General features: G+C 48.6%; 3 long non-coding RNA genes across 4 annotated transcripts; 1 reads left to right on the top strand and 2 right to left on the bottom strand.

Annotated features, from left to right (window-relative positions):
* Window positions 1-5,548: 5,548 nt before the first annotated feature.
* Window positions 5,549-11,385, bottom strand: LOC126497382 (uncharacterized). The gene is made up of 3 exons (XR_007590595.1): window positions 10,928-11,385; window positions 6,360-6,495; window positions 5,549-6,108 (listed from the first exon to the last, which is right to left on the bottom strand). It is a non-coding gene; the product is annotated as an uncharacterized lncRNA (long non-coding RNA).
* Window positions 11,386-11,500: 115 nt separating this feature from the next.
* LOC126497406 (uncharacterized) lies at window positions 11,501-26,869 on the bottom strand. The gene is made up of 3 exons (XR_007590603.1): window positions 22,777-26,869; window positions 15,633-15,960; window positions 11,501-13,166 (listed from the first exon to the last, which is right to left on the bottom strand). It is a non-coding gene; the product is annotated as an uncharacterized lncRNA (long non-coding RNA).
* On the top strand, window positions 21,341-22,786 carry LOC126497405 (uncharacterized). Of its 2 annotated transcripts, none has more exons than XR_007590602.1 (3): window positions 21,341-21,618; window positions 21,985-22,150; window positions 22,438-22,786. It is a non-coding gene; the product is annotated as an uncharacterized lncRNA (long non-coding RNA). The 2 variants fall into 2 exon arrangements; XR_007590601.1 differs by lacking the exon at window positions 22,438-22,786 and adding an exon at window positions 22,236-22,429.
* Window positions 26,870-27,982: the final 1,113 nt, after the last annotated feature.

Raw genomic sequence — 27,982 nt, 5'->3', positions numbered from 1 at the left:
TTTTTTTTTTTTTTTTTTTTTTTGGTATATTTTGGAGATCAACCCTCTGTCCAATGTGGGGTTGGTGAAGATCTTTTCCCATTCTGTAGGCTGTCATTTTGTCTTGTTGATTGTGTCCTTTGCTTTACAGAAGCTTTTCAGTTTCAGGAGGTCCCATTTATTGTTTCTCTCAGTGTCTGTGCTACTGGGGTTATATTTAGGAAGTGGTCTCCTATGCCAATGCATTCAAGTGTAATTCCCTTTTTCTCTTCTATGAGATTCATTGTGGTTGGTTTTATGTTGAGGTCTTTGATCCATTTGGACTTGAGTTTTGTGCATGGTGATATTTTCATTCTCCTACATGTTGATATACAGTTAGGCCAGTACCATTTGTTGAATATGCTTTCTCTTTTCCATTTTATATTTTTTTGCTTCTTTGTCAAAAATCAGGTGTTCTTAGGTGTGTGAATTGATATCCAGGTCTTCTATTTGGTTCCATTGGTCCTCCTGTCTGTTTTTATGCCAATACCAGGCTGTTTTCAGTACTGTAGCTCTGTAGTAGAGTTTGAAGTCAGGGGTTGTGATGCCTCCAGAAGTCTCTTTTATTATTCAGGATTGTTTTGGCTATCCTGGTTTTTTTGCTTTTCCATATGAAGTTGAGTGTTGTTCTTTTGAGTGAGATCTGTGAAGAATTATCCTGGGATTTTGATGGGCATTGCATTGAATCTGTAGGTTGCTTTTGGTAAGACTTCTGTTTTTACTGTCTTAATTCTATCTACCCAAGAGCGTGGGAGATCTTTTCACTTTCTGGTGTATTCTTCAATTTCTTTCTCCAAAGATTTAAAGTTCTTGTCATACAGGTCTTTCACGTGTTTGATTAGTTACTAATATTTTGTTTTATTTGTGTAGGTCGCTCCCTCCTAAAGTCACCGGCATCCCAGCTTTCCTTCCCAGCCCTGTGCGCACGTCCAAACAGAAGAGTTTGCCTCTGCTTATGGGCTTGCTGTATTTGAGTCTCACAGTTTTGCTCACACTGTGAGTGGTTCCCATTCTGACCCTTTTCTGAGTTGGCGGGCATGTGGCTGTCTCCAGCTTGTGGCGTTGAAGGTCTGCTCCTGTGAGCATTCCTCTGCTCACCGTCCCCAGGACGTGCACAGTCACCTGCCTCCAGGGACATGTCCCTACAGCCCACACAGGAGTCACACCTTTGAACAATGGTCCCCAACCTTCCTAATGCTGCAGCCCTTTAATACAGTTCCTCATGGTGTGGTGACCCCAACCCATAACATTATTTTCAATGCCACTTTGTAACTGTAATTTTGCTACTGTTATGAATTGTAATGTAAGAATCTGTATTTTCCAATGGTTTTAAAGTGATCCCAAAGGGGCTATGGCCCCCAGGTTAAGAACTGCTGCCTTAGGAGATATATGCGAAAGTGTTCCCCAAATTCTTGCCTCCACTTAAACCCCCACCCGAAGCAGTCCACATCGTCCGCTCCACCCCCCATTATCCGCTCCACCCCCATCATCCGCTCCACCCCTCATCGTCCACTCCCCCCACCCCCTCCATCATCTGCTCCACCCCTCATCGTCCACTCCCCCAACCCCTCCATCATCTGCTCCACCCCTCATTGTCCACTCCCCCCACCCCCTCCATCATCTGCTCCACCCCGCCGCAATTCTTCTCGTTGTCAAACTTGACTGTTTCCAGGGCTCAGGTGCCGTCTGTCTCACGGTGGCTATATTTTGCACGCCTCTGCTTCCTGAATAAAATCAGGCAGCTCCTGCAGTAATTGGCCCCCTGAAATTCCTCTCAGGTTATGGGTCTGTTGAGTCTTCTCAATTGTTTTCCTGTTGCAAAATTAAAACCTTTTCTTTTGGTGAAATTTCGTCTTCCTTAAAATTACATTGGACAAGGAAGTGCGCCTGACTTCCAAGCGGCACCTGCTTACCTGATTTCTGTGCGGCTGAAGGCAACCCTGCAAAGCACAAAATGGGTTGTTTTTACACTTCACATCTCTGAAAAGGTAACAACAGAAGCTCCCAGAAACTTACCCTCCCAGGGCACTTTCTTTCTTATCACCATTTTCCAACTCCCTTATTTCCCTATATTTTCTTAGAGAACAAAGGTACGCCTACACCCCACAGTCTTTTGTTAAAATCACCAAGCGTAGAGAAGGCGATTTATTATTCTACTGGGTGTTTTTCATGCTGTGTTTTATGCATTGTTATGAGCTGGTTCAGCGTGACTAAGGTACCGCCTGCCGTGCATATGACCTCCGTGGCCGCGATAACACTAAACCAAGAATATACATACAGCTCCGGGGGGGGGGGGAACTGCCCAGAACAAAAATAAATTGACAGCTTCCAGAACCCCAGGCTTTTGCTCCCCTTATCTGCTTTAGACATTTGGGAATGAGCTCACTGGCAGGGAGCGAAGCCCATACAATCTACCATTACATAAATTATTCAGTCATCTGTGATGTCCTTGTAACACGAGAACCCCTATGAAAAAGCTAAATAGCTGCCCTGCTTACAGAGGCACATGCCTGCTATTTATAGTCTTCATGGAAGCTGCTTTGAATAAACCCGACTAGAACTCCCCGGTAACCAGGGAGGATGGATGCAGGGTTTCACACGAAGGTGTTCTCTGCGTGCGTGCCTGCAGACAGGCATGGATACCACGCAGAGGACCAGCAGAGAAAGCCCAAGCAGGTGGAGCTTGTCTGTCAGCTCTTTCTCCCTTTCCTCTTACGTTCTGGAAACCGAAACAAGGATGGACAGATTACAGGTCCCAGCAGGTCCTGTGGTTCGTGTTCCTGACTGTATCCAGGCAACAGGGTCCCTGCTTTTTCAAAAGATGTCTTCATTCTGGTTAAGAATGTCAGATGTCTGTGGCAGACAAACGGGAGCCTGGGACCCTGAGCCTCCTAATTATCTTTCCTCAGCACATGGGTCCCAGGTTACCAGCGTCGAGGCTTCCTGTAAATCAGAGCTGGGCAGATGCTGGCTTTCACGATTTCCCACTCTGCTAAAGCCGGAAAAGAAATACCCACATGTACTTTTTTATTGCTTAATTGATTTATATTTCTTTATTATGGTGCTGGGGACCAAATACTGGGCCTTACACATGTTGGGCAAGTAAGAACCTGGCCCACTAAAGTGTGTGAGCAGTCCGCTCATAGCTTAGCTTTATAAAAAGTTTCTTTTATTTTTAATTCTGTGTCTGTGTGTGGCTATGTCCATGTGAGTAAAGAGGACCCTGAAGGCTTTACTAGAGCAGCCCTTCTCAACCTCCCCAACGCTGCAACCCTTCAGTATGGTTCCTCACGTTGGAGTGACTCCCAACCATAAAGTTATTGCCATTGCTACTTTATAACTGCAATTTTGCTACTGTTATGAATCATAATGCAAACATCTATGTTTTCTGATGGTCTTAGATGACCCATGTGAAAAGGTTGAGAACCACGGCCCTAGAGCTAGGACTCCAGGCATTTGTGAGCCACCTCATATGGGTGCTGGGACTGAACTCTGGGTCCTTTGCTAGAACAGTACATGCTCTTAAATGTTAAACCATCCCTCTAGCCTCGTAACTCAATTTTTAAATTAAAAATATCTTATAGAATGAGCCTGGCAAGGACTCAGTGGTTAAACTGCTTGCCATATAAGAATGAGGACCAGAGTTGGGTTCCCCAGAAGCCATGTAAGTACCAGGTGGGTGTGGTGGCCCACCTGCAAGGCAGAACAATGCATCCTCAGAGCTACTTAGCTGGCATAATCAGCCAACATCAGTGGGCTCTGGGTTTGATTAGGAGACCTTGCCTCGGTGAATAAGATGGAAGAGCAATGGAGAATGACTATAGATACCAGTCTCAGGCCTCCATATGGGCATGCACATGTGTGGTGCATGCATACCACACAGCTGCATCATCACACATACAACATGCATATGCACATGTACCTCACACACACGTGCACACACACATACACACACACAGGAAAAGGAAAAAGGAAAAAAATCTCATGCCTCTTCAAAATTCCAATGACATTCTTCACAGTAGGAGGGAAAAAATCCTAAAATTTGTCCAAAAAAAAAAAAAAACAAAAAAACAAAAGACACAAACAGCCAAAGCAGTCCTGAGCAGAATACTAGAGGTGTCACATTACCTGACTTCAAACAAAACTACAGTCATAAAAACAAAAACAGAGTGACCGTGGCAGAAAACAGACTCATAGACAAACGGAACACACGATCTAGAAATCAGGCCTGAGAAGGTACAGCCTTGGAAAGCTGCTCAGCAATAAGAGGGGGAACTCGGAAAAATGCACGAAGTTGGGTGGACTTCAGTGAAGACCGAATGGCAACATAGAGTGCCAAAACGTTCCATATTTTACTTTCAGTCATGTGTACCAATGCACTGTCAGTGTTTGAGACAGGGTTGCGCGGTGTTGCTCAGGCTAGCCTCAAACTTCTGGGCTCAAGTCTTCCAAGAAGCTGAGGGTCTACACCTGTGCCACCATGGCTAGTTTATGTGACATCCCTGAAATGATAAACAAAAGCAAGGACAGATTAGTGATTGGTCGGAGCTGGAAAGTCAGTGGGGAAATAACAAGAAATTTTGATACGCAAAATCTGACAGAGATAAAATAATTAGGACTAAGCACATGCATGTGTGTGCTATGACACCTGACTGGGAGCTATGTATTGTGTGACAATGTGACATACATGCTCTGTATGTTTTCAAGATGTCATCATTGGGAAGAAACCGGGTGAAGAACAATGGCATCTTCTCTATTACTTCTTACAGCTGAGTTTATGGCTATTTTTAAATACAACATCTGGGCCGGGTGGTGGTGGCACATGCCTTTAATCCCAGCACTCGGGAGGCAGAGGCAGTAGGATCTCTGTGAGTTTGAGATCAGCCTGGTCTACAAAGCGAGTTCCAGGATGGCCAAGGCTGTTGTTACACAGAGAAGCCCTCTCTGCGGGGGAGTGGGGGAGACAGGTGGGTTCCTGCCACAGATAGGGCTGCCTCAGGAAAGCCCCTTTTGGCCTTGGTAATTTTTGAGATTAAAAACTACCACGGTTCTTGGTGGTTCTGAATAAGCACGGCCCTTATCCAGGTGTCACTTTGAAGACAAACAACGGAGCTTGCCACGATGGAGCAAAGGCCAGCACGACTTAGATGCTGATGGAAAGAGTCACAGTCATTTGAAGAGTCAAGAAGACCCTTCCACTGAGAAATCACAATGGCAGCTCACTATGGGGAGCTGAGGAGAACGGATTAATATAGGGTCCTGCGACAAACACAACCACCAAAAGTTCTCCAACACGAATTCCTCAAAATGAGAGATTCCTGCCCAACACAAACAGACAGCAGCTTTGTCTGTCAAGACTTGTATCATGTGCGTGTTTACAACTGGAGGAAAAAGGCTTCACGTTAACCGGCAGTTTGTGTTCCTGGAATTTCTTGCAATTTGATCTGAATCATCTTACAGAATATTAGTATCAATAAAATCTTAAAATATTATTTTTTAAAAAAAATGAGCCTGATTTTTCTCAAAGATCTGTTAATCTTACCAGACAGAAAAAAATTCCAAATATAATGTTAAAGAAAGACCTATGGAGAAGCTGGGGAAAGTTCCAAGGGAAGGGCAGAGGCATCTGTGTTCTCTCCCTCTCTCTGTTTATGTTCACATGTTCACACATGTGCATGAGCATGCTAGTATATGGGTACGGGGCATCAGAAGTTGTGTAGGGTACCAGAAATGAAGAGTACGCTCTAACCACTGCACTGAGAGGCCCCTGACTGTGGAGTAAGGAGCAGATGGCGTGTCCCTATGGGAGCCCTGAGGTCCAACCATGAGTTTTCTGCCTTACTCATCTACCATTAGACAGAGCTAAATTACCCCAGCTGCTGACACCGAGTCTTGGTTTTTTCTAATGAACTCAAACTGCACACCGAACAGCAGGTTCTCTCTGGGTGGCTGTGGCTGCACTGGATAAGTCACCAGGCTTCAATTCTGCTTCTGTTTGGCTAGCCAACCGCAATTCCATCGACACCCTCTCGAGTGTGTCCTCTGAGCACCAGGAAGGGAGCCCCGGCTGGACTGAGAACTCCTCCAGATCTGTAATGACAATGGGCACCTACAGGCTGAGTTCTCAATGACAACAGCATTAGGATCATTCAGGGCCAAGGAAAATAACTGACAAAGGAAAGGGAAATGGACAGGCTCACGGAACCGCAGATGTGGGCTTCACTAGGACTTCATCCATCTTGGCCCTCGTGAGGGTGGGAGCGTCTGCTCAGGGCCTGCTGGCTGACTGGAGGGGCCTGGGGTCCAGGAGCTCAGTGAGAAAGTGAACGAAAAGGACTCACCTTCATCAGACGCAGCTTCTGCTGTTTGTTATTGAGACAGGCTTTCATTCTCCAGTCTCTGCTGGCCTGGGACTCGCTCTGTAGACCAGGCTAGCCTCCATCTCACAGGGATCCACCTGCCTCTGCCTCCCGAGTGCTGGGATTAAAGGCATGCACCATCATGTCCAGCAGAAATGCAACTTTTAATATTATTTCTTGTAATAGCAGTATACAGCGTGTGCCTAACAGGATCTTAAGCCTGCTCCAAACACTGGCAAGCCCGTGTCTCTCTGAATCTCTATCACTTTGCTCATTTGGTGACATTCAGACGACCTCTCCAGAAGCTTTACTTGGTCAGTGGACCTTCTCCAGGCATTTTCAACCTGACCCTTGCCGTCCACCCCTGGTCCTCTCTCCTGGTGGCTCATCAGTGGCTTGGGCTAACAGTGGAGAACTGGATGTGTTTGGGGTCCAGGCAGATCTACCCCTGTCAGCTGAGTGACCGCCAGCATTTTAACCTTTCTAAACCTATTTCCTCAACAACAAGGCAAAGCGTTTCACTCTGCGGCCTTTGGGGTCAGACTACCTGGTTTTCATCCTGGGGTCACTGTATGCTCTCTGGGTGCCCTTGGGTCAGTTATTAATCTTTTATTGATTTCAGTTTCTACACCTGTAGAATGGATGTGCTGTGTAACAAAGCTTTGCTTGTTTGTTTTAGATTGCCTTGGGGCTTCTTAAACAAAGACTGCATTTTTATATAGATTCCCAAAAGGGAGGAAGTAAAAGCTAAGGCAGATCAGCCAGTGCCCAGCTGCTGCCAATGGCATGCCCCAATGCTTATACAACGCCAACAGCCAAGACCAGGTGACCTATGGGTTCCAGTCGTCAGCATGCCACTAAGCTGGCTACCTGTGCAGACTTCAATGGACGTGCAAGACAAAGAAATTGGGTTCAGGGGCTGGGGATATGGAGCATTTGCCTGGCATGTTTGAGGTTCTGGGTTCTCAGGGGTCTCTGAGAGGGACAGAGAAAAAGACAGTGAGAGAAGGTGAGAGAGAGAAAGAATTTCCTGGCTCAGAATAGTGACTAAATAATAGCAAACATCAAAGCAAACCCAAGGTGGATGGAGAATTAGATTACAGGACTTTCAGAATTGTCACATTATATAAAATGTCTACTTTCAAGCAAAGATGACCCGGCAAGCAAATAAAATATGTCGTATTTCTCACCATTATCTGTTTTCCCTGTACAGTTGATTCTTGTTATTTATGGGCTCTGCATTTGTGGACTTGTCTCCTTGTAAACATTAATGTGTAATCTCAAAATCAATACCTAGGGCTCATGTTGCTTTTGCAATCATTTGGGACAATGTAGAGTGGTAAACAGTTTGAGCCGTAGGCACGCAGCTGTGCACACGGCAGAGCGACATTTTGCCATCTCGGCTCGGCTCTTACACTGTTAACGAGTGTAGTGCAGTTAGTGACAGAACGCTTGTTGTTGGTGCTCCTTGTCTCACAAATGTTCCTGTTGAGGACATGCATGTGGGCAAGCTCTGATGGGCGAGACTTCAGTGGGCTGAATGGCTGTGGGCTGAGTTGGCTGTGAGTTTGGAAGTTTATGAAATCAGTGATATGTATTAGATAAGATAACCTTAAATAGAAGTAATGCGAGGTTGGAGAGCTGATGAGTTACAGTGGTTTTCTGCCAGAGGCTTGCAGGAACACACTCTGTTTCTCCAGAAGCAATGACTTGGTATTTTTAATTCAGAGTTTATGGTGACGTTGTAGAACACAAAAAGCAGGAATTCGTTGTGTACATGTCTGATGTAACAGGCAAAAACATGGCGATGATAAAAACTACCCTAGGAAATCATTTCTCCGAACCTTGAACTTGGGCTGGATTTGCTACTAGACTTTGCCAATAAGACACGGCAGTGGTGTATAAATTCTGGAGCCTGGGCCTAAGAAATTCTACAGCTTTTGCCTTTGTCCTTTTGGAACAACTGTCCTGGGACCTTTGCGTACGGAGGTGAACTGAGCCTGCTAGAGGAGGAAAAGCAACCAAGGTACCCAGGCAGCGGCTACACACGTGAACGAGGGCATCGTGGCTTCTCCAGGCCAACCCCAATTGCCCAGCCAAATACAGCTGTCAAAATAAGCCCAAGAAAAACCAGCAAAAGAGCTGTCCAGCTGACCCACAGAATCAGGTAAAGTCAGAAATTGTTGTCAAAAGTGTAAGTTCAGTGGCAGTTTATCTTAGAGGAACCAATACCTGGCGCACCTGCTGACTTAGAGTTCAGTGTGGTCAGGGGACTTACTGTGGCAAATTAAACGTGTTACATGTCACTTTAGAGGGAAGCACTTACTTGCTCTTCGCCTGCTGTGACATTCATGGAGATGTGTCCTGATAGAGAGTTATGAATGGTTGTGGTACTGAGTCAATAACAAGGAAAGTTGCCCTGAAGAGCTGCCTGAACCCAAAGAAGATCTGCTGTGACCTCAAATGAATTAAACATGTTATATCCCGCCTAGGACTGGGGGATGCTTGTTCCTGCAGCATACCTAACTCACTCTAATTGGCACAAAATTTTCTATACAAAACCTTCCAGCCACACAGAAAAAAAAAATTCTAGACCCTTCTGAGAAGAGATAAAAGCACTGAACTTAGGCCGATGGTTCAGCGTGAAGTTGCCTGGCGCTCATCACAAATATCAGCTTGCCTCTTCGAATCCATTTATTTCATATGCATTTGTGGGGTTCCCTGTTGATTGACTGCCACAAAGCATGGGCTTGATCCCCCTGACAGTCTGATGGTCCTTGGGGGAAACAAGGAGTTGATCCTGAACCAGCCTGGTAGACACAGTGCGCAGAACAGGGAGTGCCAAGCAGCTGACCTTGCTGTCTTTGCTAGGCTGTTCCCCATTATCACAGGCAAGTTCGCCTTACAGCTCAGTTGGCATGCCACCGCCTTCTCGGATGTCAAGTGAAATGAGATGTAAAATGCACTCTGAAATCTAAACGGCAGCTGATAAAAATGAAAGTTTCTCCCCAGTGTTTATGGGTAATGCTGGTGTTTGCAGCTGAGCCATGGGGTGTGAGTAGTGTAGACAAAAAGACCTCTGAGAAGACAGGCTGGCCCGGGCTAGGTCTCTGTCACAGGTGGGAGCGTCCCTGGCATAGGTTTCCATGAGCTCGGAGGGGCTGAGGATATGGAATTGTGTTTGGCAACTCTGGACCACCTGATGACGAACACCACTACTGTTGTGTCGCTCAGGGTTGGTGGCTTCAGATAGGGGCTGATCAGCACCAACACTCGCAGCCCTGGGGAGGCTGGGTATTTCTGACTTTGCTAACATGGTCTTCTGCTTTGCTGAGGGGAATTGTTCATTGCCTCTTCTGCAGAGCAATAGCTCCTTCCTCTGGCTGCAGTCCCAGCTTCTGCAACCATGTAATTTATCTCCCCAGACTGCTTGGTCCACAGTTTCCCAGGTCTCTAGTCATGTTCTTCTTTTTCCCCCATGGTGACTCCTTTTCTGGAGTTCTAGATTTTCTAAGTTAAATTTCCGACGTTGACAAATGTACCCAACTAAACAATAGTGGAGGAAATAGACTTGATTTTGACTGAAAAGAAGAATGGACACCAAGCGGGTGTGCTGGCTAGTTTTATGTCAACTTGACACAAGCTAAAGTCACCTGAGAGGAGGGAACCTCAATTGAGAAAATGCCTCCATGAGATATGGCTGTAGGTAGGCCTGTAAGACATTTTCTTAACTAGTGATTGACAGGGGAGAGCCCACTGTGGGTGGTGCCAACCCTCGCCTGGGTCCTGGCTTCTGTAAGAAAACAGGCTGAACAAGTGGGAACAAGCCAGTAAGCAGCTCTCCTCCATGGCCTCTGCATCAGCTCCCGTCTTCAGGTTCCTGCCCGGCTTGAGTTCCTGTCCTGACTTCTTTCGATGATGAACAGTGATGTGGAAGCATAAGCCAGATAAACCTTTTCCTCCTTAACTTGCTTTGGCCGTGGTGTTTCATCACAATAAGAACCCTAACTAGACACAGGGCCTCTTGACAGACATGTCTCTGCAGCTCAAGAAAGCCATGTCTTGCTGACGTAAACCCCCATCAATCCCTAATCTAGTGAGAATTTCCCAGAGCAGCCTCTATGTGGAATGTCCCTGCCCTGTCTTATTCCCATATGACCGCTCCCTCTCCGTTAACTCCAAATACACCAGCAAGTAGCAAAGGCATTGGGGACAGGAACTGGGTTAAGATCATGTGACACACTTATGTTCTCTCTGTGCTTGTCTCTGATTCTCTGCTGGATTTCTGCTCAACAGTCCCATTATTGCTTCTCTGGCCTCTGCTTCCTCATTCCCATCCCCTAGTTCAGAACCAGTCATACAACATCCTCCAGGGAACAGCCTATAGTCACTAAGGCCATTGCGCCTCCGGGAATGGAGGTGTCCCTACCACAAAGAGAGCTGGCAATGTGAAAAGTCAGTTGACGGAAAACTGTGTACCTCCCTGGGGCAGTTCGTGGCTCACAAAGCCCCTCTGGCCAGCGAGGAAGGTCAGTTTGGCCTCCACTTACCTCAGTGTAGGAAGAGGCCGTGTGGACTTGATGGGTCCCTCAAGGCTTCTGGAGTATGTTGTTTCCTTGGTGAGGTAAGTAAACACGCCAAGAGCACAGGCATGGCATGTAAATGCCTGTGAAAGGCAAGAACAAAGGGAACGGGAACAGGTCAAAACAAAGGGCAGAAGAATGACAGAAAATAACTTGGAACCAGAACACAGTTCCTAGTTTTGGCGGGCCTCACGCTGGCCATAAAATTAGCCTGGAACGACTTGCTGGGCTTTGAGAATCTGCTTGTAAAAATGGGAGATGCCCTTGCTCCCTCGCTGTGAGGTGAAAGCGAGCCCATGTGGGAGAGGGCATCACAAAACCATGGGAAAGTCCACTTGTTTTCGCTTCATGTCAGCGTAGCAGAATCTCAGAGACAGCTGAACTAGCTCTTCCCAGGCAAGCCCTTCTTCTCCTACCAGGCACGTTGGTACTTGTGGAGATATTGCTCAGTGCGGCAAGGGAAAGCTCCTATTGTGGGATCACTGTCCTGGTCAGCCATTGTAGTTAAGACTGTTCCCTCTAATACGGTGCCAAGAGCAGACCGCTCAGGGTGACTCCAAGGAACAGAGGGTAGAATTAGGCTTGAATTCAGGGGCAAGAGCTGGTGGGAGAGCTACTAGGAACAGAGCTAGAGCCAAGCTCAAGAGGGTCAAAGAAAGAAGGAAGAACCACTAGAGAGGACCAGCGAACAGGGGTGCAGAGAGGAGGCAGGACAGCCCCTACCTTGTTCAGTACGCTGGAGTGCAAAAGTGCTGTTGCCATGGTGATTTCATTGACTCCTATGTTATATATAATACCCTGGGTCTCATGAAATTGCCACAGTTGCTCAGAGGGGTTAAGTGACTTCCACAGTATCACAGAATTAGTATTTAAACATCATAGAGAAATGGGGTTAGGATCTTTTGCTAAGTGAGACATTTAAGTCCCTCTCCCCTTCAATTTCCCTGGGAAATTTATAGTTATAGGCTGCCTAACGTAATGTCAATGTAGAGGAATGGGTGTGTTTAAATGGCCTTTGGAGGTCTGGTGGGGTTGTGGCTGTGATGGAATAGAAAGGAACTCTTAGTTTATCATGGGACCAAGTCTCCAGCACTGGCCACTGGAACCATCACTTCTGCAGGAACACTGTTCCTACGGCTTGAGTGTGTCCCCCAGAGCTCAGGTGTTGACAGTTCTGTCTCCAGTTCAATGGCATGGAGAGCTGCCTAGCAAACAGTGATCAAGTCGCAAGGCCTCTGCCTTCCTCAAAGAATGAATGAGTGAGTGAGGAGTGAACGAATGAATGAATGAATGCCATAGAGTGCAGGCCCCTCTTCTATCTTCTCCCAGTCTTGCAAAGCAAGACAGCTGGGACCTGTGTCTTTTCATATGCCCCCCAGGTAAAGCTGAATGAATGAAATGTAGGCCTGGGTCTCACTAGCAACTGTAGCACAAATAATAAAAACCCAGACACAGATATTGGGGTTCAATAGAAGATCAGAAAGGCAAATCAGCCAACTCCTGGCTCTTACCTCTACCTCAGACTGAAGTGGCGGTCCTGCCTCCACAAATCCTCAGAATGAGACTGAGCTGAGAGCTGTCTCCTCCTGTTTTAAATTCCTCTCTAGTGCTAGATTAAAGGTGTGCACCACCACCTCCTGTTTTCTATGGCTAACTAGTATGGCTACTGAGATTAAAGGTGTGTGCCACCACTGCCCGATCCGCATGGCAATGGAGGCCCCGCAGAGAGAGCTAAGGCCAGGAAGGGCGAGCAGGTAAATTCCATTGCCTTCTTCCCCTTCTCTGACTTGTGCTGACTCTCCTGTGTGCCTGAGCCCTACGCCGTCTTCCTGTGCCGTGAGGGCTGGCTTCCTTTCTGTTCTTCCATCTTTCTCTCTTCCCTGCACTGTGCTGTGACCACCCCAAGCCTGGGCCACCAACTACTCAGACACCTCCTCTTCAAGACAAATATCGGGACCACATCCCCATCTCTTGCTCCTTCTGTGCAAAGATCCTTTATCTCTGTGAGGTCTTTGGACTGGAGTCCCAAGTCCCCACCCTTGGTGAAGCTAATGTAGTGTTTGATGCAAGGCAGTAACACTTACCAGGTTACATTCAGCCTGGGGCTCGGGACCAGGTACTCTAGCTGAACACGGCACAAGACACACTAGACAGGTGACATTCTCGGAGTTCCATGGTTTTCTAAGGCTCACGATAACATGGATTTCTTAATATGAAAGGACAACAAAAGAAAATTAATGTTCTTCATCCTTTAAAAAAAGGTGATGAGACAGGCAGAGCGGCGCACACCTATAATCTCAGGGTTTGGGGGACTGAGGTAAAAAAAAAAATCTCAGGTTCAAGACCTGCCTCTGCCTGGACTATGAGGACGCGAGGTTTTCACAAAACAAAAGCCAAAGGGATGAAAAAGTGAGCAGTTTTTATACAGTAGCTTCGATCTGCTTTGCAAATTGCCACAGACAGTAACAAAGTCTCCAGCGAGGGGAGAAGCCCTGTGGAGTCAAGGTGTCTTCTGCTTGCTCAGCAGCAGAGCTGTTACCAGAGAGGAGGTCCCAGCCTTCAGGACCAGCCATCATTTCCGCTCTCCTTCTCCAGGAATCGACCCTTGCTCAGGTTTGGTAACCATGGAGAAGCTACCTCTGAGGTTAGGGTAAAACTGAAACCTGAGCATTCCCAGGGCATGGCCCTGGCTTGTCCCTCAGCTGAGAGCTGCTGCGGCCAGCAAGAGCCAGCAGGAGGGGAAAAATGAGACCTGTCCCTTGCATGGTGGAGGAGCTGCAAATCCCAAGGCATCCTGCATCCTTCTTTCTTCAGCCAGAGCGGCCTCGGGAACTCTGCTGGCATCTGTCCTAGCCTACTCCTCCTCTCTGTGCGTGCTTGGTTCATTCTGTCTTGTGTCTCTCCATAGCATTTTTGATAATTGACCCTGTGATCATGGGCGGACCATGATTCCTGGTGAAGATCACCCACAGTGGGTGTCTGCCCAGTCCCCATTTCCTAGATGCTGTCCTTCCAGTTTGTATCTGCCTCCCTTCTCATTTTCCTGCTTCCTTTGTTTTTAGGAGGCGTTTGCACAGATTAGAAGGTGAGAATGCTTTATTTGTGACTTAAAAAGCTGTTGGATCCAGGAGGCTGGAGAGATGGCCTAGCAGTTAAGGGCTCTACTGTTTCTGTGGAGAATCCTTTTTGGTTCCCAGAACCCTACATATCATGGCTCACAACCATCTGTAATTCCAGATCCAGGGGAGCTGATACCAAACACAGACACACAGACACATAATTGAAAATAACGGTTGAAAAAAAAAACTTTAAAAAGCTGCTCGATCCTGACTTGCCTTCTCACATGTGAGCCGGGTCTCCTTAGTTAGGTCATTAGCTGGGGGCTGAGGATTCAGCTCATGGGGGCAGCATAAGCTCTGTAAGGGCAAGGCCTGTGTTTTAGCCTTGACGTTGAAAAAAAGAAAAGAAAAATAAAAAGTTGGAAGCACTTTTCTTTTCAATTGTTTCTGAACCTTATTATAGTTACTGGGTAGGGCAAGTTACCATTTTAAAAATCTTGTAAAAAGGACACAACATATTTACATAAGCCCTTGAACATTGGACCAATGGTTATTCAAGAGGAAAACTTGCCGGCACTTAGACGCTTAACCAATGTTCTTTGGCTGGCCTTTGCCTGTCCGTAATATCGTAAATGTCGTGGACTTGTAGCATCACATCCGTAGCATCACATCCATAATTGAGCACCTCCCCTACAGCCTTCTGATAAATGAAAGCAGGCTTTCCGCATGAATTAGGAAGGCCAGCGTGTTAATGACCTCCCTAGCATTTAACAAACCCGCCACTGGCTTGTCATTGTTCAGACATAATGAGCACCATATTACAGTCTGGAAAGAAGCACTCTCCAGACAATTGGTTCCCAAAGGTAGACTGAGTATTCTTTTGTCTCCTCGAGTCCCTGTATAATGTAGGGCAATAGTTAGTTGGATAGAAAACTGTTTTAAAGTTTTATTTAACAGCAATTCTCCAAATCCAAGATTATCAATAAAAGGAAGCAGATTTGAGTTTGTTAAAGTTAGAGAGTCTAACACACGCACGTACACACATACACATACATGCACACACACAGACACATACACATGGTAGGACTGGGGAGGTTGCCCAGTGGGTAGAGCACTTGCTCTACAGAAATGAGGACCTAAGTTCTTATGTCCTGTCTCATGGAAATAGCATTTACCTGCAATCCCAGGGCTCTTAGGGGGAAACAGGAGGCAGAGACCGGAAGCTTCCAGAAGCTCACAGAACAGCCAGCCTGATCTACACAAACATCAAACAACAAAAGTCCCTGCCCTAAACAGAGTGAAAGGTAAAGACTGGCACCCAGGTTGTCCTCTGACTCACACACACAGCATGGCACGGGCACTTCCCCCATGCACACACGCACACACACATACAGACACATGAAGGTTGATTTTAAAACATACACTTTGTTGACCTGGCTTCCAGCTGGGTGATGAGCAAAAGCCCTGGGGCCTCACTTTGCTCAGCTGTGAAAGAGCCACCATGCTTGTACCTCATGCTTCACCCGCCGTTGGAATAAGGGGTGCATGGAGCAGATACCTGAGGACAGCTGACTTCACCCGCCGTTGGAATAAGGGGTGCATGGAGCAGATACCTGAGGACAGCTGACTCAGAGGACCAGCAATCGCGGCTCGGTTGTGACGGAATGTGAGCTGCTACCCACAGAATTCCAGGAAGACATTCTGCTCAGCCTCTTTCAAAGAACCTGTGAGTCACGTATGATTCGATGTAGCATTTACATCCCAGCAATTATTCTCATAGGGTCCTTTAAAGACCAGTTCCTCCTTTCCCAGCTTCATTCTCTGTGTTTTCTTGGTAAAACTTCTCTTTGGCAGCATAGAAGAACAGTTCTGTTCAGACTAATCAAGCATGTTTACCCACATCTTAAAGGATGGGGTCTCAGAGGATGAAGATAGAGCAGCCTAAAAACAAGAGAACAATAAACATCCAGACCATCATATAGAGTGCGTGTGAGCAGTGGTCCACCCAGCTCAGTGCTAGGTGTCTCTCCTGCCACCCCCTTTGCTTTACATCCTCTTGTTCAAGTTAATCTTGGAGTCGGGTCTGAATTCACTACCAGGACCCCCGTCTCCACTGTTTTCTGTTCCTTATTTACGGTGTCTCCCTGGTTCTGTGTTTGAGCTGAACTAGGCATTTCATTATTTGGATTTCTTGGTTTCTTGGCTCCAGATAAGTGACAGCAATAGCAAGATCAAAATTAAACAGAGCTTTGATAGATGATGAGCTGGCCAAGACATAACCAGGCTGCCTCAAACATTCCTGGGGCCTGCAACCAAAAAGCCAAGGGAAGACCATGTTCCTTGCTCATCTGGGAGGTCTCTCTTGACCTCTCCAGCCAGCAAGCTCAGCCTATGAAGTGTTCCGTGCACCTTCGTTCTCAAGGAAGATGCAGCCCCTGACTCCAAACTGCACTGGAGAGATGTGCTAAGTGGACCAGCGGAGAGTGAACAATCTAGACTTCAGCATCTTCTCACATTATGATGATTTTAGAGGAGCCAGAAACAGGTTACAGACACTGGCACTGCTGTAAAAGCCTTCCTGGAGAAGGTGGGACCTGATTCCGTCTTCGTGGACCAGGACCTACCTATCAGTTACCTGACCCCGTCTTCGTGACCCAGGATCTACCCATCAGTTACCTGACCCCTGTCTTCGTGGACCAGGACCTACCCATCAGTTACCTGACCCCTGTCTTTGTGGCCCAGGACCTGCCCATCGGTTACCTGACCCCGTCTTCGTGGACCAGGACCCACCCATCGGTTACCTGACCCCGTCTTCGTGGCCCAAGACCTGCCCATCGGTTACCTGACCCCATCTTCATGGCCCAGGACCTACCCATCGGTTACCTGACCCCTGTCTTCGTGGTCCAGGACCTGCCCATCGGTTACCTGACCCCGTCTTCGTGGACCAGGACCTGCCCATCGGTTACATTTTAACCTCCCAGCTCTGTCAGTCATGTCGTGCATTTCCTTAGTTACTTTTGCTTTGAGTTTTCACATGGAAAAACCACTCTAGGCAAATCTAAGTTCTCTCTGCATTTCATTTTTGTGACCTTCAAACCGAAGACTAGCTCCTAGAGACAGCCACTCCTGCCCTCACCTCCAGCGCATGTTGTGGGAGAAACTTTCCCAGATGAGACACTGAGACACAACTCAGTGTTCGCTCACTGCTGCTCACCCCAGCCAGGGTGGGTGCCCCAAAGTCCAGCTTAGCGATCCAGGGAGGTTTGACCAGGCTTACTTACAGGAAGGAGCAGGATGTCTGCAAAATTCTCAGGCTTTCCTTGGGCTCTTGAGATAGGTTCTCGTGTATCCGGGGCTAGTCCCAAACTCACTGTAAAGTCTAGGATCTCATGTATCCTACACTGTGAAGTCCAGGATGACCCTGAACTCCTCCTCCTCCCTCCTGAGTCCTGAGATTACAAGCCACCATGCTTAGCTCATGCAGCCCTGGGGAATAAAGTCAGGGTTTCCTGCATGCTAGGCAGGCACCCTACCAACTGAGCTATACCCCCAGTTTCTCAAGTTTATTTTTAATGGCTTCTAAAATTCTTTTTTCAAAAAGGTAAATTTTTAGTTTTTATTTCATGTATATGAGTGTTTTCATGCATGTCAGTGCACACATAAATGCTGGTGCCTGTGAGGGCCAAAAGAGGGAGTCAATCCCCCTGGGACCAGAATTGCAGTTTCAAATCACCATGTGTGTGATAGGACCAAATCCAGATCTTCTGCAAGAATAGCACGTGACTTTAACCACTGAACTATCTCATCAGCCCCAGTTTATAAGTGTTTTTAGAGCCACTGTACCACAGCCAAGTACCATGAAAGTTTCAGAGTTTCCAAAGCAAAGCATTGCCCAGGAAACAGGTTGCTTTGGATTTTTCTACACGATACAAGCTCTGGTTCTCCACTTCCTCTTCCAGACTTGGCTCAGAACTGTCCCCTTGTTCCTCTGCTGCTGTATGACAAGCCAGGGTGGGCATGTTTGCGTTTGCTGTCTCTGTCTCTAAATACCAACCTGAGGCTAGCAGTAACTTAGGAAATAGTTCCCCAGGCCCCATTTAGCTGTCTCCAGCTGCTTCTCTGTCCGGCGTGCTGGGCCACAGACAGTCCTGCACTGTTTACACTCATACCTGCGGGGTTTATACTTTGGTGAGAGGTATGAAAGACAAGCAGCTTACAGAGCTTCAGAATGGAGACAGACAGGGGTGGAGACAGAAGTTCTTGGGTGTCCCGGCCTTTTTATTTCCCTCTGTGCTGGGATTAAACTGAGGGCTTGGCGCATGTCAAACACACTTTGTCATTGAGCTACACCCCAGCCCTGCCCTGGCTTCTCAGCTTTGAAGGCTGTGATGGACTGGGGAGGGCGTGGGCCGTGAGTCACCGTAGTTCAACAGGCTCCCTTTGGCCTCCTCTTCCAATGTTTACATACATTTACCCACGGTCGTGTTTGCTGTTCCAGACATCCAGGACACCCAGGTGAATGACACCCCAGTCAGCAGGAAACTGTGACTTGGAATCGGTGAGCTACCTTTGGGCTTAGTTTGGCTCTCTGTTGCTATGACAGAACACTGACCTAAACCAACTGTGGAGCAGAGTGTTTATTTGGCTCGTGTGTCCCTTCCATAGACTGCCAGGGCAGACCCTGGAGGCAGCAGCTGAAGCAGAAACCATGGAAGAGTGCTGTCCTCCCCCACGGCTTCGTCGGCCTACTTTATTCTACAGCCCAGGACCACCTGCTCAGGTGTAGCACCGCCATTAGTGGGCCTGGGCCACCTCATATCAACCGATAATCAAGAACACGTCCCACAGGCTTGCCTCTAGACCAGTCTGAGGGAGGCACCTTCTCAACTGCGCCTCCCTTTCCCCAGATGACTATCTTGTGTGGAAGTGACAGATAAAAGCCCCCTTTGGCCTGGCCTTCACCTGCAAGCAGGGACTCTGGGGGCAGTAGGAGCCACTGAGCACGTGACTGGCGCTTGGCAGTACAGAAAGTCAGCGAAGGGAGGTGTGGTTCTGAGGTGGGGTCTGAGGAGCTCAGAGCAGGAAGGAGTCAGGGCACACAGTCATTGCAGTTTAGCAGAGACAATCGGAACAAGCACAGCACCCTTAAACCAGAGCATGCAGCCATGCTTTTCCTGAAACCCCACTAAAAACTGGAGAAACGATACCAAATTTAATTTCCGAACACTACTTTGGAGCACGGTTGAATTGCTCCCCACCCCTGCACCCAGACGGCTCTAGAAGCAGCGAGAACACCTCGGCGACCGTCAGTTCTAACGGAGCTGCATGGACATTCGCCTCCTGGGCACTATGAATGAGTTTTTGTTTGGATTTGAGTCTGAGCAACTGGGCAGCCTGTGTCCAGGGAGGTGAAATCAGAGGAGATTTAGGGCAAGGCCTGGTGTTTGCCGGGAAGGTAAAGAGACAGCTTGTATTTCTCACTTTGCTCTCAAAGCGTGAAAACAACAGGCCCGGCTGGCCTCTCTCTGAAGTGTTTGCCCTCCACATTGTTAGTGCCTTGCAAAGATTCCCTCCCGTACTGTGCAGTCCCCAGGGTGTGGGAGGACAGTCATCAGCAGGGGAGGTACTGGTGACTCATTTCCCCGAAGATCACTCCTTGTGTTCTTGGGGCCACGGTACAACACAGCTTTTCAACACGCAAAAGAAAATGCCTGAGACGGGCAGTCTAATTCAACAGCCAGCCTTTCCACAAGGAAGGTTGAGCTGCAAGGGAACTCCAGACAAGTGCACGTTAACTTTTGCTAGTAGATAAAGATATTCAGGCATTTTGTAATAAAAAAAAAAATCAAGGCCTGGGGCTGTAGCTTAGTGTAGCTTTCCTAGCCCATAGAAGGCCCTAGCATCCATCGCCGGCACCCAGGGGGGTTGGGGCAATCCATTCTTCTAATTCCACACAGGGTTTGAGGATTAAAGAAAGTGATTGACAGCCCTGAGATCTAGGATTTCTGAGGCTCAGAGAACTGGGGGAGACTCAGGCTCAGAGCAAAACTGCATTTAAGGAAAGGAATTGAAGTCCCGGGATGCAGGTCCTCACACCAGGATTTATCTAGTGTTGCGCAGCTGTTGGAGCTTCCCGTGCTAATAAAGACACTGCTTCTGACAGGATCTCTCCCAGCTCTCCAGAGAGGCCAAGGGGGAGGGCAATAAGGGGCTTGGGGAAACTGCCAGGACTCAGACTGAAGACAGAAATGCTGCAAGTGGATCCTGACGGCTCGGAGCCCAGACTGAGAGTAAGCCATGTAAGAATCTGTGCTCCTAGACACACTCCTAAGGCAGGCAGCCACAGGCCATGGGGTATTATCTTCCCATGTGTAGGTCCTGTCTCCCGGACAGGCCGCCCTCAACTGTCCCTCTTCTCACAAGCACAAACAAACAAGCCAGAGAATGGCTCCTTGTCAGGTGGGAAAGGTTAAACCACGAGTACCAGAGAGTGCTGGAAAATTTGACCCCCGGGGAGTGGAAAGACACCCGGCTTCTCCAGTAGGCCTGCTCGGAGAGCCTCCTGCCTCTGTGCTGCCCCACCCCGGGGTTTGCAAGATGGTCAGTGGTCAGTGCTCCAAGTATCAAAGCAAAGGCTGGACTAAGGTCTGGCTCTGACCACAGATCCACTGTGGCATCTCACCCCCCCACTGAGACCACTTCTAGTCCATCTGAGGCCTAGGCAGGCCTCTGTGCCTGTGAAACTCGAATCCAAGGAGAAACGTTGCTTCAAAGAAAAGCCAGGCCTTTGCCTGCGCGACTCCAAACACCCACCCTAGTGCTCAACTCCCTTGGACGGGCTAAGTCTGCTCTGCCATCCAGGGACAGAGCGTGGGGCCTGCACCACCCAGTGGGAGAAACCGGAACTGCATGTGTACCGTGTTCTCAGCACCCTCCCTATGCACAGTGTGCAACAACACATCTTGAGGAACAGTGGACTAGAACCCAGACATTGCCCCTCTAGGGTTGCTATCGTTCCTCTGATTCTTATGCCAGGAATAAACCAATTTCCTCCCTCAGAAGCCTTCTCCTTCCCTCCAGGGAAAAGAGACGGCAGTGGTGGTAACGTCAACAGTGCTGATTAGATAGCAACACCCACCATGTCAATTGACTGCAGTTTCCCCCAACTTCCCACATCCTGGGCCAATTCATGGACGGCCCAGGGCAGAGCTGGACGTCTCCATGACTATTACTACATGGAAGTTTGCAGCCCTGGGTTAAACATTACACAGAGGCAGCGGTTAGTCACCAAGCAGTCCTTGGCCTTCATTCTTGTCCGGGATGCCCATCGAGCGGAAGTGACCCACCGCTGACAGGGTGGCCACGCCAGAGCTCCTGGCCTTTCTTTTTCCAACTTCAAGAAAAGAAGGGTTATTCTATGTTGCTAACTTTGCCTATTTCTGGGAGCAGAGAAAGGAAGGGAATCCTGGCCCCAGGACACCTGCAGCTACAGGTGCATCCCTGCAACACCCCCCAAAGTGCTGCAGCGCCACCTGGTGCCAGAGTGATACATAGCTCCACCCAACCCGATACCCGGAGACTGTCCAGCCTGTCCTACAAGTAAGTGGGTAGGAGCCTCTGCTGGGGTAGGGGGTGCAGGTGGAGAGTGGGGGGTTAGTCACCTTTCCACTACTGGGAGCACCTAAACTTCTGAGACAGTCGGTGTTTACTCAGGAAAAGCTTGTCTGCTGATTGAGAGGTCTGACTTCTCAAGGCTGGCACTGTGTTCTGGCATCACGATGTCTCATGGCAAAAACTGTTCCTTTCATGACACCGTAAGGCAAAGAGAGAAAGAGGAAGTAGGCTGTGGCCCTCGGGTCTCCTCAACGACACAACCCCAGTGACCCAAGTTCCTCCCCTGACCTCTGACCTCCCCACATGTTCATGTACACATGGGCAGATAAACACACACACACACACACACAGAGTTCTGAAAGCTGCTGAGAGCATGAGGTGGGGTGAGCATCTGAAGAATGGAGATCGCTAACGGGTTTGGGTGTAGCGTATGAGGAGGAAAGGAAGACCGACTCATCGATGAACTGTCCTGAGCACTTGAGTACGAGACACAAATCTGCCGCCTACAGTCAGTCAGGTAAAAATTTAAGTCCCCTGCATATATTTTTTTTAAATATTTATTTATTATGTATACAATATTCTGTCTGTGTGTATGTCTGCAGGCCAGAAGAGGGCACCAGACCTCAATACAGATGGTTGTGAGCCACCATGTGGTTGCCGGGAATTGAACTCAGGACCTTTGGAAGAGCAGGCAATGCTCTTAACCACTGAGCCATCTCTTCAGCCCCCCCCCCCTGCATATATTTTAAAGTCATTAAAGTCACAGTGTTACTATGAGCTGAGCATTATTGGCCCCTTCTACAGGTGAGGAAGTTGAGGCCCAGAGGTTTCGCATGAAGTCACAAGCAAATGGAGAGAGCGGGACCAGAGAGTAGCTGCTACATCGGGCTCGCTCCAAAAAACAAAGTTAAAACTACAATTATTTGTTTTCTTTGTTTATTTCTGTGTGAGGGCATTTGTGCCATGGCATGGCTGTGTATGTCAGAGGACAAGTTTTCAGAGTTGATGCTCTCGTTCCTCCATGTGGGTCTTGGCATTCAAACCCAAGTTTTTAGCTTCGGCAGCAAGCACTTTTACCTCTCTCACAGAGCCCATTCTCTCCCCCCCCCCCCCTCCGTCTTGATAAAAGAGAAAAGTTTTTACCTGCGGCAGAGCTGGCAGCGAGGATGGGAATGAGTGGGTTTTGCTGCCAGGGGAGAGGAATGAGGATTTCCAGTTCGAGCATGTTCTGAGAAGCCTTTTAAACACCTCGAATGTCCCTCCAGTGGTGACGCGTGACTGGAGGTGAGGACTGAGGGCTGCAGGGTGGGATGCCAGGCCTAGAGCGAATGATGGCGCATGCGCAGATAGATCATCAGGCATGCTATCAGATATGCAGGAACTGGAATGGGAACGCTCAGGAAATATTTTCCTCAGAGGACCCCAGAAAGGCGCTGCCCTTGTCCAGGAACATCCCATGGGTCCTTGTGACACTGTGCATACAACTTCAGAGTATTCACACTCCCAGCCTCCACCCGGATCCGGAGACTGTGCAGGTCACCAGTGTTGCCGGAAACCTTCGCCTGCCCCTTGACATCACGATTCTAGATCACTGATGCAGTACCCCGCAAGGCAGGGACTGTGCCTCTCTGGAGGGTTAAGAATCGAGACTTTTGCCACCTGTCTACAGAGCTCAGCCTCTCAGCCACCCACCCCCGAGTGTCACATTTGTAGCTTTGTGGTTGGTTTTGCCCCAGGAGGAAGAGGAAGATGAACTCAGAGCCTGGTGCCTGCTTTCTCACCTGTGAGACGGCGCTGTCACTAGATAGTCTCCAGGTGTGAAGACAGGACAAGAACACCCCTGTGTCCATCAGCCACACTGCATTTCTAGCACTTTGGGACACTTCGCTGTGGCTGTGTGGTTTCCAGGCACCTTTCTGTTTGGGAGATCTGGGAACTGAACTCGGATCCTCTGTAACAGCAGTGTTCACGCTTAACGGCTGAACCATCTCTCCAGGCCTCTGTTTGGGAGAAGCCTCGCAAGGGGTTCCTGAAGGTGCACCTACCCGCTTCCCCCTTCCTCGCACAGCTGCGGACTTCCTATACTGTAGAAACCAGGTGGGGATGTGACCATGAAGGTATGGGGACAAGGCCTTGTTTCCAGGTCGTGGCGCAGCCCCTGGCAGCATTATGCAGCCCGTCTTAATTTTTGCATCTCTGTGGATTAGCCTTGCCTGGCTCTTTGGTTGCAAGCCTGTCCTGCAGCCTGTACGATCCCTGCAAAGGTCCCCAGCCTCCCTTGATGATGTTCTGGGTGAAGTCTCTGCATTTGAAGGTACCTTCCCTGCTAAGTGAGTCCCCTAACCTCGGAACTCACTGCGGCAGCTGAACTCGGCTCTCCTCACGGCCTAACTCATTTTATGTTAGAACAGTGTGTGGGTTTCTCTGCTCCTACAGGGAGGGCTCCTGGCCTGTCAGAGAGGCTCCCCATGAATCATGGAGCCCTCTGCTTGCTTCTCTCACAAAGCCTCTTGGCAAAGGACAAGTCTAATTACAAAGGTCAGAGCACCCTGTCCCAGAGACAACCCTGTGAGTTCTCTGGCTGGAGATGAGGCTTTGCAAGTCTAGATTCATCGTCCCGTCATCACTGGAATTCCTTCCAACTTCACAAGACCTGCAGAGACAGATTCACAAAGGACACAGTCTCAGACCCAGAGGCCTCTGTGGAGGCTCTGGGCTGCTCCTGGGTGGAGCCTGGTACGTTGGTGGAGGGCGCTGGCTGGGTCGGAACAGAGACATCCAGCATTTCTTAAGCTGGGGCTCCAGGGGTCTCTGGACTGTCCTGGGACACACCACCCTTTCCGGCGGGACACAAACAACGGCTCACAGGCACGCTGCAGACAAGGGTGCAGCTTGTTCCTGTGATTGCAGCACTCACATGCCAAGCCTGGGATGTGAGCCTGGGTCAGTGCCAAGTCTCTGACATCCCATCAGTGAATACTGCATACCATCCTACGGTTAAGCAGTAACCATGGTCATATTGCTTGACAAATGGCTGCTGCCCTGAGCCCCAGCCCCCAGTCAATTATGCCTGTCCTTTCCCAGAACCTCCATGTTTCTCCAATCCAGCAATTAATGATCACACTTGGCACAGCCAGCCCTTTCCAGTTCTGGTGTGGCAGGGTTTATGGTTAAGCATTTAGGACATTCCCTACCCTCAGAGTTCTCAGCAACCCTTCTCTAAAGAGCTGGCTGGCCCTGCTCACGACCAAAGCCCTATTCCACGTCTGCCTCACCTGGTCCCGCCTCCTCCAGGAAACAGTCCCAGTTCTGAGCCCACAGATCTCAGCTTCATTACTCTGCCTTTTCCATTATAATAACACGACATTGTCATCTACCAAGATAATGCTCAAGAACTGGGCTGAAAAGTAAAAATCACCAAAAATAACCTGAAGGTTGTAAATAAATTTACAATTTTGGGTTGGGCCTTCTCCACACCCATCCTTGGCCGAGGGAGGCTGGAGGTGGCATGCTACAGCCTTTAATTGGTTAATGGTTGCTTGGTTCTAGAGCCCTGCCTTGTCATTACCCCACAGCAATGACGTCAGGACTAAGGGCTAGAGCCAACCAGAGGAAGGCCTCGGACCACACCCTATGGGAGGTTCTTAAAAAAGACAGACCCAGCAGGGCGGTGGTGACCCACACCTTTAATCCCAGCACTCAGGCAGCTGAGGAAGGCAGATCTCTGTGAGTTCAAGAACAGCCTGGTCTACGAGAGCTGGGACAATTAAGACAGAAATCCTGTCTCGAAAAGCAAACAAACAAAAGACAGACCCAAGGGGACCTCAGTGTTAGGGAGTCATCAGTTACTGAACTCGTAGGGGGGGCAGTAGGTAATCTACTCCCGGGTTGAGGCAAAGGTGGGGGGTCACACCGAAGCAGGGGGCACGGTGCAAAAGTGCTCAGGCACAAAGTCCACATGTAGGGTGGGTACCTGACAGGCTTCTGCTGGCCAGGCAGGGATCCTTGCAGGAGAGACCTTGCCCAGTACCAGGGCAAACAACCGAGTGAACCAATTTCCCATAACACACCACCGCTGATACACTGCCGCCTTCACTCCTGACAGTCAGACTGTGGCACCTCTGAAGTCACCCTTTGGTGTCAAACACTCATCCTGCAGAGGGAATTGGTTGCCTGGGACTGGAATCTGGGCTTGGCGCTGCTTGGTCAGTGCCAGCTGTCACTTGGGATTGAATCACAGTCCAGCACGCAGCAGGAGGTCAATCCTCACCGTCCCACAGCCTTCTCCTCCCCAGCTTGATTCAGAGCAGCTGTTTTGCCCCACACTTGATCTGTACTCGCTAAAACCTGAACCAAAGGAGCTCAGCCATAAAGAAGCCAAAGTGTGGACCTGCTGGGTGGGATCTGAGTCACACCCGAGAGAGAAATGACTCAGACTGGACACAGGTGTCTCCAAATACCCTCAAGTGACTCACAGCAAACAGAAAAAAGGTGGCGCTCGGTGTCTCACTAGCAGCTCCATTTTCTCCACTTATCCAGGAGAGATTACAGCAGAACCAGCTGCCGCTCCGCTCATTTACGGCGTTAAACCCCTCCTCCCTGCACTTACACCAGGAGTCTTCACTCTGGTGGAGCACTTGAGTCAGCTGGAGAGTAATTAGAACCACTGGCGCCTCGTGCCTCCAGCAGAGAGCTTGTTCAATTGCTGTAGCACGGTCCTTCATGTTCACAGCTTCCAGAATGCCCCAGAGGATTCCAGTGTGCAGCCAAGGCAGCTGACCACAGTCTCTGGCCCATGAGTGTTGGGGTGGGGGCAGGGACCGGGGACGGGGACGCTAAACAGGCAGTTTGCTCCACATTCACATCCGACCCAGTTCCCAATGCACCTGCAGCTGGCTCGTGCCTTCCATTCGCGACCTCAGCTAGGCTCGTTTTAGATCTGCAGCCCTCCACAGTTTTCTAACTCTTCTTAGATTTTAGTAGCTTTTAAGCGTTAATTCATGGGACCTGTTGAGAGTTTGTCTGTGGAGCACCTATGAAAGCAAATTATCACATTTTAAAACCATGCGTGTAAAAAGTAAATTGACGTCAAAGAAAAATCATTGATTGTTCTTTTAAAAGATTAGTTTTTCTTTAACTGTGTATGTGTGCGAGGTGTGTGTGAGTGAGACTTACACGAGAATGCAGTGCCCTCAGAGGCCAGAAGAGGGTGTCAGATCCCCCACCACCCCCTCATCCCACCCCCGGAGCTGGAGTTACACTCGGTTGTAAACCACTTGATGTGGATGCTGGGAACTGAACTCAGATCCTCTGTAAGAGCGATACAAATTCTTAACCCTGAATCATACCTCCAAGCTCCGTTCTTCCACAGTTGTGGGATTCTTAAATTCTTTTTTGTTTTGTTTGAGTTTGTTTCTCTTAAGCCCATAGTTCATATGTATCATATATTCTCACCTGTTCCATACACATGATCTATGTTTGAGCTTCATTTGCTTTGTACTTGAACATGTACAAAGGTGAACAGAACAAATCCTAAGCTGGTGCACACTTACCTACCCACCCCCAGCCCCATACTGGTGCACACTTACCCTCCTACCCCCAGCCCCATCAGTTTAAGCTAGCTTCTACTGTGTAGGCACACCTTAGGTTTCATCTTATCCCATCTGTAAGTGTGTTAGTAAATCATTCAAAGAACATGATTTGTATTGTAGTCACAATTCCCCAGGCATCAAAACAAACGAATAATTCCTAGTGTTCATGAAATTTCCCCCGTAATTGCTTCAAAATTATCATACATGAATATTTTTAGAGTTTGAGTCCGAGAGTCTGAGTGCAGTTTAGATGCTGACACTGGTAGTGTGTGTTTAGCTTGTATGTTATCCTTACGGCCTGGGTTTTCTTTCCTATTTGTATTCTGACTCGGTTGTGTCCCCCGCATGTTTTGCTGACGACCTCACTATAGCGTAGTTTGCATGCCTGCTGTCCCCACTTTTCTGTAAACTGGCACTTGGTCTGAGAGTTTGCAGAAGTGATACTCGTAGGATATTCATGGGGATATTTGCCAAGCAGGAGGTCACGGTGGCTGTCTCTTTCTGCGAAGTTAGTGGCAGACTGAACACCTAGTCCGTTAATGTTTCAAGCTGTTCTCTGCATTGGGGTTTCTATGGCTGCAGTGAAAACCGCGACTGAAAAGCGAGTTGGGGATGAAAGGGTTTATTCAGCGTAAGCCTCTATGTCACAGTTCGTCCCGGTGCCCTCCTCTGTAGATCACCGAGAAAACGTCCCCACAGCCAGACCTTACGGAGGATTTCTCCACTGGAGTTCCCTTCCCTTCAGGGACCGCTAGCTT

Source organism: Alexandromys fortis, unplaced genomic scaffold (genome assembly GCF_014885135.2).
Source record: "Alexandromys fortis isolate MF-2015 unplaced genomic scaffold, M_Fortis_MF-2015_v1.1 scaffold_21, whole genome shotgun sequence".
In the NCBI taxonomy this organism is placed as follows: Eukaryota; Metazoa; Chordata; class Mammalia; order Rodentia; family Cricetidae; genus Alexandromys; species Alexandromys fortis.
This window is presented reverse-complemented; position numbering and strand designations above follow the sequence as displayed.